At 40.2% G+C, this 12,258-nt stretch overlaps 1 long non-coding RNA gene across 1 annotated transcript in view; it reads right to left on the reverse strand.

Moving 5' to 3' along the window:
- Positions 1–5,266: 5,266 nt before the first annotated feature.
- The window catches only part of LOC310733519, a 16,673-nt gene continuing 9,681 nt past the window's right edge, over positions 5,267–12,258 (reverse strand). The window contains exon 4 of the long non-coding RNA XR_014535806.1: positions 5,267–9,967. This is a non-coding gene — a long non-coding RNA (uncharacterized lncRNA). The remainder of the gene's footprint in view (positions 9,968–12,258) is intronic.

A 12,258-nucleotide genomic window follows, 5' to 3' on the forward strand; every position in this document is an offset into this window, starting at 1 on the left:
TCTAATCCTGTATAATCCTGTTCTAACCCTGTATAATCCTGTTCTAACCCTGTATAATCCTGTTCTAACCCTGTATAATCCTGTTCTAACCCTGTATAATCCTGTTCTAACCCTGTATAATCCTGTTCTAATCCTGTTCTAACCATCTTCTAACCTGTATAATCCTGTTCTAACCCTGTATAACCCTGTTCTAACCATCTTCTAACCTGTATAATCCTGTTCTAACCCTGTATAATCCTGTTCTAATCCTGTTCTAACCCTGTATAATCCTGTTCTAACCCTGTATAATCCTGTTCTAACCCTGTATAATCCTGTTCTAACCCTGTATAATACTGTTCTAATCCTGTTCTAACCCTGTATAATCCTGTTCTAACCCTGTATAATACTGTTCTAATCCTGTTCTAACCCTGTATAATCCTGTTCTAACCCTGTATAATCCTGTTCTAACCCTGTATAATCCTGTTCTAATCCTGTTCTAACCATCTTCTAACCTGTATAATCCTGTTCTAACCCTGTATAATCCTGTTCTAACCCTGTATAATCCTGTTCTAATCCTGTTCTAACCCTGTATAATCCTGTTCTAACCCTGTATAATCCTGTTCCAACCCTGTATAATACTGTTCTAATTCTGTTCTAATCCTGCATATTCCTGTTCTAACCCTGTATAATCCTGTTCTAACCCTGGATAATCCTGTTCTAACCCTGTATAATCCTGTTCTAACCCTGTATAATCCTGTTCTAACCCTGTATAATCCTGTTCTAATCCTGTTTTAACCCTGTATAATCCTGTTCTAACCCTGTATAATCCTGTTCTAACCCTGTATAATACTGTTCTAATTCTATTCTAATTCTGTTCTAATCCTGTTCTAACCCTGTATAATCCTGTTCTAACCCTGTATAATCCTGTTCTAACCCTGTATATTACTGTTCTAACCCTGTATAATACTGTTCTAACCCTGTTCTAACCCTGTATAATCCTGTTCTAACCCTGTATAATCCTGTTCTAACCCTGTATAATCCTGTTCTAACCCTGTATAATACTGTTCTAATCCTGTTCTAACCCTGTTCTAACCCTGTATAATCCTGTTCTAACCCTGTATAATACTGTTCTAACCCTGTTCTAACCCTGTATAATCCTGTATAATCCTGTTCTAATCCTGTTCTAACCCTGTATAACCCTGTTCTAACCCTGTATAATACTGTTCTAACCCTGTTCTAACCCTGTATAATCCTGTTCTAACCCTGTATAATCCTGTTCTAACCCTGTATAATCCTGTTCTAACCTGTATATTCCTGTTCTAATCCTGTTCTAACCCTGTATAATCCTGTTCTAACCCTGTATAATCCTGTTCTAACCCTGTATAATCCTGTTCTAACCCTGTTCTAACCCTGTATAATCCTGTTCTAACCCTGTATAACCCTGTTCTAACCCTGTATAAACCTGTTCTAACCCTGTATAATACTGTTCTAACCCTGTTCTAACCCTGTATAATCCTGTTCTAACCTGTATATTCCTGTTCTAATCCTGTTCTAACCCTGTATAATCCTGTTCTAACCCTGTATAATCCTGTTCTAACCCTGTATAAACCTGTTCTAACCCTGTATAATACTGTTCTAACCCTGTTTAATCCTGTTCTAATCCTGTTCTAACCCTGTTCTAACCCTGTATAATTCTGTTCTAACCCTGTTCTAACCCTGTATAATCCTGTTCTAACCCTGTATAATCCTGTTCTAATCCTGTTCTAACCCTGTATAATAATGTTCTAACCCTGTATAATACTGTTCTAATACTGTTCTAATCCTGCATATTCCTGTTCTAACCCTGTTCTAACCCTGTATAATCCTGTTCTAACCCTGTATAATCCTGTTCTAACCCTGTATAATCCTGTTCTAACCCTGTTCTAACCCTGTTCTAATCCTGTTCTAACCCTGTTCTAACCCTGTATAATACTGTTCTAACCCTGTTCTAATCCTGTTCTAACCCTGTATAATCCTGTTCTAACCTGTATATTCCTGTTCTAATCCTGTTCTAACCCTGTATAATCCTGTTCTAACCTTGTTCTCACCCTGTATAATCCTGTTCTAACCCTGTATAACCCTGTTCTAACCCTGTATAATCCTGTTCTAACCCTGTATAATCCTGTTCTAACCCTGTATAATACTGTTCTAACCCTGTTCTAACCCTGTATAATCCTGTTCTAACCTGTATATTCCTGTTCTAATCCTGTTCTAACCCTGTATAATCCTGTTCTAACCCTGTATAATCCTGTTCTAACCCTGTTCTAACCCTGTATAATCCTGTTCTAACCCTGTATAATCCTGTTCTAATCCTGTTCTAACCCTGTATAACCCTGTTCTAACCCTGTATAATCCTGTTCTAACCCTGTATAATCCTGTTTTAATCCTCTTCTAACCCTGTATAATCCTGTTTTAACCCTGTATAATCCTGTTCTAATCCTGTTCTAACCCTGTATAATACTGTTCTAACCCTGTTCTAACCCTGTATAATCCTGTTCTAACCCTGTTCTAACCCTGTATAACCCTGTTCTAACCCTGTATAATCCTGTTCTAACCCTGTATAATCCTGTTCTAACCCCGTATAATCCTGTTCTAACCCTGTTCTAACCCTTATTAATTCTGTTCTAATCCTGTTCTAATCCTGTATATTCCTGTTCTTACCCTGTATAACCCTGTTCTAACCCTGTATAATCCTGTTCTAATCCTGTTCTAACCCCGTATAATCCTGTTCTAACCCCATATAATCCTGTTCTAACCCTGTATAATACTGTTCTAATCCTGTTCTAACCCTGTATATGTCAGGCTGCAGACGCGGAAGCCGATATAATCCGATCATTGTCCTTTTATTTCAACAACCGTACAACACAAAAACACTCATAAGCCGTTGAAAACAACAAACAAAGACATCCGCTCGATACGCGTTGCCCGCTATGAGTTCGAATGTCCCAAGCATAATCCATAAAGCCTTCGGCAATGAGTAATCCAAGTCGGAAGTGGAATTCGCATATACAGCCGGCGGTCGAGCAGCCACGCAATAGTCCAGCTTGACAATATATCGACCGACAGCCTGTGACTCAAGAACGTGAGTTTATGTAGTCTGATCTTTCATGAGCCACAGCTGTCGGTAATCTTGGGAAGCAGCGTGACTGCTATCGAGGGGGGCGTGGCAGGGTGGATCTCTGACAGCTACAGACGGGGGCGTGGCAGGGTGAATCCCTGACAGCTACAGAGGGGGGCGTGGCAGGGTGAATCCCTGACAGTATAATCCTGTTCTAACCCTGTTCTAACCCCATATAATCCTGTTCTAACCCTGTATAATACTGTTCTAATCCTGTTCTAACCCTGTATAATCCTGTTCTAACCCTGTTCTAACCCCGTATAATCCTGTTCTAACCCTGTTCTAACCCTGTATAATCCTGTTGTAACCCTGTATAATCCTGTTCTAATCCTTTATATTCCTGTTCTAACCCTGTATATTCCTGTTCTAACCCTGTATATTCCTGTTCTAACCCTGTATAATCCTGTTCTAACCCTGTATAATCCTGTTCTAACCCTGTATATTCCTGTTCTAACCCTGTATAATCCTGTTCTAACCCTGTATAATCCTGTTCTAATCCTGTATAATCCTGTTCTAATCCTGTTCTAACCCTGTATAATCCTGTTCTAATCTTGTTCTAACCCTGTTCTAACCCTGTATAATCCTGTTCTAATCTTGTTCTAACCCTGCTCTAACCCCGTATAATACTGTTCTAATCCTGTTCTAACCCTGTATAATCCTGTTCTAACCCTGTTCTAACCCCATATAATCCTGTTCTAACCCTGTATAATACTTTTCTAATCCTGTTCTAACCCTGTATAATCCTGTTCTAACCCTGTTCTAACCCCGTATAATCCTGTTCTAACCCTGTTCTAACCCTGTATAATACTGTTCTAATCCTGTTCTAATCCTGCATATTCCTGTTCTAAACCTGTATAATCCTGTTCTAACCCTGTATATTCCTGTTCTAACCCTGTATAATCCTGTTCTAACCCTGTATAATCCTGTTCTAAACCTGTATAATCCTGTTCTAACCCTGTTCTAACCCTGTCTAATCCTGTTCTAATCTTGTTCTAATCCTGTATATTCCTGTTCTAACCCTCTATAACCCTGTTCTAACCCTTATTAATCTTGTTCTAATCCTGTATATTCCTGTTCTAACCCTCTATAACCCTGTTCTAACCCTTATTAATCTTGTTCTAATCCTGTATATTCCTGTTCTAACCCTCTATAACCCTGTTCTAACCCTTATTAATCCTGTTCTAACCTTTTGTAAACCAATGTAACATAAAAGCAACAGCTTCTTTGGCCAAGTAGAATAAAATAAAAGAAATTGAATATTCTTCCAGAATTATTATATTAATGTGTATATTTTCCATAAACATGTATAGTGTATTTGTGGCAGTAAGGATGATACAAATTATAATTTTCACCTTCTTCTGAATCAGGAATATTTAAAATACTATAGAATCACTATTGTGAATTTGTGTATTGTTAAACACTACAGTACAATTGTAGAACACGATGGGGATCAGGAAGATGGTGAACAGGATTGAGAGTAGATATATGATGGAGATCAAGAAGATGACGAATAATAGGCTGGAAATTTACAGGAGCCTTGTAATGATGAATATCAGGATCAAACGCAGTTTATACTTTTTGTTGTTTTATTAATTTTTATTTTGTTGCAAAACTAAATAATAGATGTGTGTGTGTGTGTGTGTGTGTGTGTGTGTGTGTGTGTGTGTGTGTGTGTGTGTGTGTTGGAGCTGAATAAAGCTCAGGTATAAAAAGTGAATTGTTGGTATGTTCTGTAATTAAACCGCACACTAATTTTCTTACCTTAGTATTATTGATGATGTGATGTTTATGTGGATTTCGGAGGTAAAGTATAAGAAATATTTTTATAAAAGTCTATAATTATACACTCTTTACTTCCCTATTCGCTGTAAGAGACACTGAAGTGGAGTAGATTTTTCATTTACACTCACAGGTGTCACTTGTGTGTGTGTGTGTGTGTGTGTGTGTGTGTGTGTGTGTGTGTGTGTGTGTGTGTGTGTGTGATTTTCACACAGGATAGTGCCCTTTATCAATCACATCACTTCTATAACTGGTTAATTATGCATCTAGGAACTTAGAACAGAAATTAACCATCATTTATAATTGATCAAATTACAATGAAAATTCTAAAATTTGATGTCACCAGTCTGTCGCTATGCACTTTCTTTGTTATCTTTTCTATTCTGACTGAGAAACTACAAATAAGTGTAAACTTCTCTATCTTTATTACATAAATGTTTGCATACAGTTCCGGTTTGAATAAATATCTGATTAAAATCCCACAGTATCTCTAATTGAACCGTGTAATGAATGGAACTCTAAAGTATTAAGGTTTCATTTGCAAGAAATATGCTGATCAGCAGCACTAAGAGATTTTCTAGAACTTCGAGATTCTCCTTCCATGCTTTTTGAAATACTGTCAATTTTGTTTGACGCCATTAACGTTCTAATTTCCGAGTGGTCTGTTTTAAGGTGTGTGTATGATCATTATACCACTGTGATGATTTTTAATCCCTGATAATTTTGGTCTTAAGAGGAGCTCCATCATCCTGAGTTAAATTTGTGATGAAATTCTGCAAATTCTCTTCACTCTGGACATTTATTCCAGTGTTCTCAAGGTGTGTAATCTGTAAATTATTGAACATGTTCTTCAGGTTTCCCTGAACATTGTATGAGCCAGCACTTTGTGTGTTGATATTAATGTATGGTTTTCTTTAATGCTGAGTCTCACTGAGTCTGTGTTCTAAATATTTTCTACTAAAGGTTTCAGTCAAAGCACCATGCTTTCATCTGAAGTGCTTCATTGTCTCCTGCTCCAGCATGCTTATTTGGCATCAACCTGAGGTACTTCTGACAGACAAGCTAAACCTCCTGCTCTTGTTTGTTTCTCTTCAGTCTGAGCCTTTACTACAGTTTGGCTTGCCCTTGCTTCTCTTCCTCCTCCTGCTTCTCCTCCTCCTCCTGCCCCTGCTCATCCTCCTGCTTCTCCTCCCCCTCCTGCTTCTTCTCTTGCTCCTGCATCTTCTGCTGCTCCTGCTTCTCCTCAATTCAATTCAATTCATTTTATGTTTATTTGTATTGAGCTTTTAACAATGAACATTATCTCAAAGCAGCTTTACACAGATAATGTGGAGATGAATATGTTATTTATAAATGTAAGTTTGTCCCTGGTGAACAAGCTGGTGAAGACTGGTGAAGGAAAAACTCCCCGAGATGCAGAAGGAAGAAACCTTGAGAGGAACCAGACTCAAGAGAGAACTCATCCTCATCTGGGTGCCACCGAATGTCCATTTATTACAGATAAACAATGTTGCGGGATACAGTGATGATGATCAGAACAAACTGTAGTCCTGAGTCAGTGTAGCAGACTGTTGATATTAACTACAGTCAAAATCCATCCTTAAAGCTCCCGTTCTTACTTTGAAATTTTATGGAAACACAAAAGGCGTTGATGAGAAACCACCCACAGCTGCACAGAGTCGCCTCCAGTCGAAGAGAACACTATCCAGAGGAAGACCAGGACAAAGTGGGAAGATCCACGGAGGGAAGAGGGGCAGGAACAGTGGTCACTGGAACCTCAGGAGCATGTTTAACTCGACAGAGAGAGAGAGAGAGAGAGAGAGAGAGAGAGAGAGAGAGAGAGAGAGAGAGAGAGAAAAGAGGGTGACAGAAAAAGGATATGGATTATTAAGTCTCCTTATTGTTGTATTAAATTAAGGACACTGTGCAGTTGAGACTCTGGTAAGATTCACTCTGGCAGCAGAACTAAAAGGGAGAAGCAGAAGGAAACACAGACATGAGGATCTCTGGGATAAGAAACGACCCACCACACCACCATCAACAAACCTGAGTGAACGTGTGAGAGTGAGGAGACGACAGCATACAAATATCCCAGTTCACCAAACACTCCATATCCATGATCCCTCCAGATCTGCACCTTTACCTCACAAACACCTACTGACTAAAGACTCCACTAAATAAATATGTGTTCAGCCTCGACTTGAACACTGAGACTGTGGCTGAGTCCCAAACACTGATTGGAAGGTTGTTCCATAACTGTGGTGTTTATAAGAGAAACATCTGCCCCCTGCTGGAGTCTTCATTATTTGAGGTACCAACAAATAGCCTGCACCTTTTGATCTAAGTAGGCGTGGAGGATCATACTGGTACAGAAGTTCACTCAGATACTGCGGCGTGAGAGCGTTAAGTGCTTTATACGTTAGTAGTAGTATTTTATAATCAGTGTGAGATGGAATTGGGAGCAGTGTAGATGATTAAAACAGGGCTGATATGATCATATTTTCCAGATCTAGTGAGGACTCTTGCTGCTGCATTCTGAACTAACTGAAGCTTATTTCTGCACTTACTCCAACACCCAGACAGAAAAGCGTTACAGTAGTCTAATCTAGATGTTACAAAAGCATCTACTAGTTTTTCTGCATCCTGTAACGACATCATATTTCTAATTTTAGCAATATTTCTAAGGTGAAAAAAGGAGATCCTGGTAATTTTATTCACGTGAGACTCAAAGAAAACACTAGAGTCAATAATCACATCAAGGTCCATCAGAATAGCAATGGAAGCTAATACCATGTTTATGTATAATTTCACCCAGAGGCAGCAGATATAAAGAGAAAATCATTGGGCCTAAGACACATCTTTGTGGAACATCAAACTTTACCTCAAAAAGTGTGGAGAACTCACCATTTACATTAACAAACTAATAGCAATCAGTCAAAAAAGACCAGAGCCAAGAGAGCGCTGTTCCCTTTATTCCAACAATGTTCTCCAGTCCAGCAAGCAGAAGATTATGATCAATGGTGTGAAAAGCTGCACTGAGGTCGAGCAAAACAAGTAAAGAGACAAAACCCTAATCAGAGGCCAATAACAGTCATTTACCACCTTAACTAGCGCCGTCTCTGTGCTATGATGAGGCCAAAATCCTGACTGATACATAAATGTTATTCCTCAGTAGATGTGAGCAGAACTGCTGTGCTACAACCTTTTCTAGAATCTTGGAGATAAAGGGAAGGTTTGATATTGGACTGTAGTTGGACAGCTGACAGGGTGAAGGTCAGGTTTCTTAATTAGGGGGTTGATACTGCAGTTTGAAGGATTTAGGTACAAAACCAGTGCTAATGGAAGAGTTTATTCTTTTAAAACAGGTTCAATTCCCTCTGGAATGATCTGTTTGAGGAAACTTGTAGGTGAGGGATCGAGAATGCAGTTTGATGATTTTGATGAGGAAATACAGTGAGGAAAATAAGTATTTGAACACCCTGCTATTTTGCAAGTTCTCCCACTTAGAAATCATAGAGGGGTCTGAAATTCATCGTAGGTGCATGTCCACTGTAAGAGACATAATCTAAAAAAAAAATTCAGAAATCACAATATATGATTTTTAAACTATTTATTTGTATGAGCTCCTCCCGTGAAGTTCTGGGCTGATTTCTCACATTCTAGATTATGTCTCTCACAGTGGACATGAAAACTTTACTACTTATTGATGGTGTGCATGTGAGTGCAGTTCTTTTATTTCCTGTTCATTTTGCTGCAGTACAGAATTAAAAATCTCGGATTCTGCTTGTTATTTTCTATGAGGGAGGAGAAATATGCTGATCAGCAGCTTTTCTAGATTTTCTAGAACTCCTTCCATGCTATTTGCAATACTGTTCATTTTGTTTGACACCATTTACGTTCTAATTTCCAAGTGGTCTGTTTTAAGGTGTACGTATGATCATTATACCACTGTGATGATTTATTCTCCCTGATAATTTTGGTCTTAAGGGGAGCTTCATCATCTAGAGTGTAACGTAACGTTGATTCTAGGTATTCAGTGGCCCAGTCGAGCTCTGCGGGGTCAGACGGACATCTAATTAATATTGACAGTTCCGGAAGATTATTGATAAAACTCACTGCTGTAGCTGACGTGAAAATGTTTAGCACGGTAACGTGGTGAGGTACTAATGCGGTGAATGAGGCAGATTTTAAAAGAGATGAGGCTAGGATCTGAAATAGCTTCAGACTGTGGAATTATGATAGAAATCTGTATTTTTTTATCCAAATGTTAATAATAAATCAAGAGAGTGTCACCACTATAAGTGGGTCCTATAACATTCTGATTAATTCCAACTGAATCTAGAATGGACACAACTGCTGCTCTTAAGGAGTTTTCCTGATTATCAAAATCAATATCAAAGTCACCAATAATTAATGCTTTGTGTAAAGAAGCTGCTGGATTTATAAGTCAGGCCCCTGGGGGTCTATAAATAGTAATTAATAGAATTGACTGACTGGGCCTGCTTTTAGACACTGAATATTTTATGTTGGTGTAAATAACTTCCAATGTTTTACATTTGTGTTTAGTTTTTTGTGTGACACTTAGATTATTATTATAAATAGCTGCAACTCCGCCTCCTCTGCCATTTAGACGGGGCTGGTGTATGTAACTATACCCAGGAGGACTCGCTTCCGTTAATGCTACATATTCATTCGGTTTAATCCACGTTTCTGTCAAACACTTTACATTAAACTTCTTCTTTCAGCTGCTCCCATTAGGGGTCCCACAGCGGATCATCCGTCCCCATACCCCCCTGTCCTCTACATCTGCCTCTTTCAACCCAACTACCTGCATGTCTTCCTTCACCACATCCATAAACCTCCTCCTTGGTCTTCCTCTTTTCCTCCTTCCTGGTGGCTCCATCCTCAGCATTCTCCTACTGATATACCCCATGTCCCTCCTCTGCATATGTACAAACCATTTCAATCTTGCTTTCCTCACCTTGTCTCCAAAATGTCCTACATGCGCCGTCCCTCTGATAAACTCATTTCTTATCCTGTCCATCGTCGTCACTCATTTACATTTACAGCATTTAGCAGACGCCCTTATCCAGAGCGACGTACAAAAGTGCTTTGAGTCTCTAGTAATGAATAAATCAACACTGATACGCAAGATTACAAACTTAATATAAATATAACCCTTGATTTCTACAAGCTTGGAAGTGCTAATTTAAGTATTTCAGGAAGAGGTAGATCTTCAGTCATGGCTTGAAGATAGTCAGGGACTCTGCTGTACAGACATCTAGGAGAAGTTCATTCCACCACCTCGGTGTCAGAACAGAGAAGAGCCTTGTAGTATACTTAACTCTCATTCTGAGAGAAGGAGGTACCAGTCAAGCAGTGCTGGAGGATCTCAGACAGCATGGTGCAGTGCGAGATGTGATAAGGTCACTGAGGTAAGATGGTGCTAGTCCATTTTTGGCCTTGTAGGCAAGCATCAGTGTTTTGAATCTGATACGTGCAGCTACTGGAAGCCTGTGGAGGAGCAGCAGTGGGGTGGTGTGGGAGAACTTGGGCAGATTGAACACAAGTCGTGCAGCTGCGTTTTGGATCATTTGCAGTGGACGAATAGTGTTCAGGGGAAGACCTGCCAGCAGAGAGTTGCAGTAGTCAAGTCTTGAAATGACAAGAGACTGAACGAGCACCTGGGCAGCCATTTCTGTATGGACAGAAATGGTTGAATACTTCGGATGTTATAGAGAAGAAATCGACAAGAACAAGCAACATTAGTAACATGTGGAAAGAAAGACAGTTCATTGTCCATAGTTACCCCAAGGTTACGAGCAGTGGCTGGAGGGGAGAGCAGAGAGTCATGAAGTGTTATTTGGAGATCTTGACCTGGAGATGAATCACCTGGAATGACCAGCAGTTCTGTTTTGCTGGGGTTGAGTTTTAGCTGGTGAGCACTCATCCATGAAGATATGTCTGTCAAGCATGCTGATATCCGAGTGGAAGCTGTGGTATCTGATGGAGGGAAAGAAAAGATTATTTGAGTGTCATCTGCATGGCAGTGATAAGAAAACCCATGTGAGGATATGACTTCACCAATTGAGTGGGTATAGAGGGAGAAAAGGAGGGGACCAAGTACCGAGCCTTGTGGGACACTAGTGGTGAGTCTGCACAAGGCAGATGTGGATCCCCTCCATGTTACCTGGTATGAGCGACCTTCCAGGTAGGAAGCAAACCATTCCCATGCTGTTTCGCAGATACCAAGGCTCTTGAGGGTTGACAAAAATGTCTTGTGGTTGACTGTGTCAAGTGCTGCTGAAAGGTCCAGGAAGATAAGTACAGATGACAGCTTGGCTGACCGAGCAGCATGCAGTTTCTCAGAAACAGCCAAAAGTGCCGTCTCTGTGGAATGTGCTGCTTTAAATCCAGACTGATTAGGATCATGGAGGTTGTTTTGTGAGAGATAGACAGACAGTTGGTTAAAAACAGTGCGTTCCAGAGATTTAGAAAGAAAGGAGAGAAGTGATACCGGTCTGTAGTTGTTGATGTCTGATGGATCCAAAGCAAGTTTCTTCAAGATGGGAATGACCCTTGCTTGCTTGAAGGTAGTTGGTACATAGCCAGATGTTAATGACCCATTGATGATTGTGGAGATGAAGGGCGGGAGATCTTGTGTGATGGTCTGAAGCATAGTTGAAGGGTTTGGATCCAGAGGACAGGTGGTGGGATTGCAAGATTGGATGACTTGCAGTATCTCATCTTCTGTTAAGGTTGAGAAGCTTGACAGAGACGTAGTGGATTGTCGGCTGTGTTGTGTAGTCGTTGTTGGGGAGGAAGTGAAGGTCTGGCAGATTTTGTTAATCTTCTCATCATAAAAGAAGGCAAAGTCATTAGCAGTCAGGGAGGATGGAGCAGGTACAGCAGGGGGGTTGAGTAGTGAAGAGAAGATGTTGTGAAGCTTACGAGGATCTTGTGCAGAGGCCTCAAGCTTTTCCTTGTAGAAGGCAGTTTTGGCAGAAGTCACCTCCAATGAAAATTTAGTCAGGAGTGCGCGGTAAGATGCGAGGTCTACATTGAGTTGTGATTTTTTCCACTTCCTCTCTGCAGATCTGAGCTCTCGTCGATTGCTGCGCAAAACTTCTGACAGCCACGGTGTGGGACAAGACGTCTTCTTGGGTTTTGTAGTCAAGGGGCAGGAGGTCCATGGTTGAGGAAAGAGATGAGAGGAAGGAGTCCGTAGCAACATCTAAGGGTAGAGAGGAAAAGGAGTTGAATAGGAAGAGTGATTAAAAAGGAAACCAGGTGATGATTAGAGATTGAAAGTGGAGTGGCAGTCATGTCTGTAGCTGGAGTAG

The sequence above is a fragment of the Silurus aristotelis genome (genome assembly GCF_946808225.1).
Source record: "Silurus aristotelis genome assembly, chromosome: 11".
NCBI lineage: Eukaryota > Metazoa > Chordata > Actinopteri > Siluriformes > Siluridae > Silurus > Silurus aristotelis.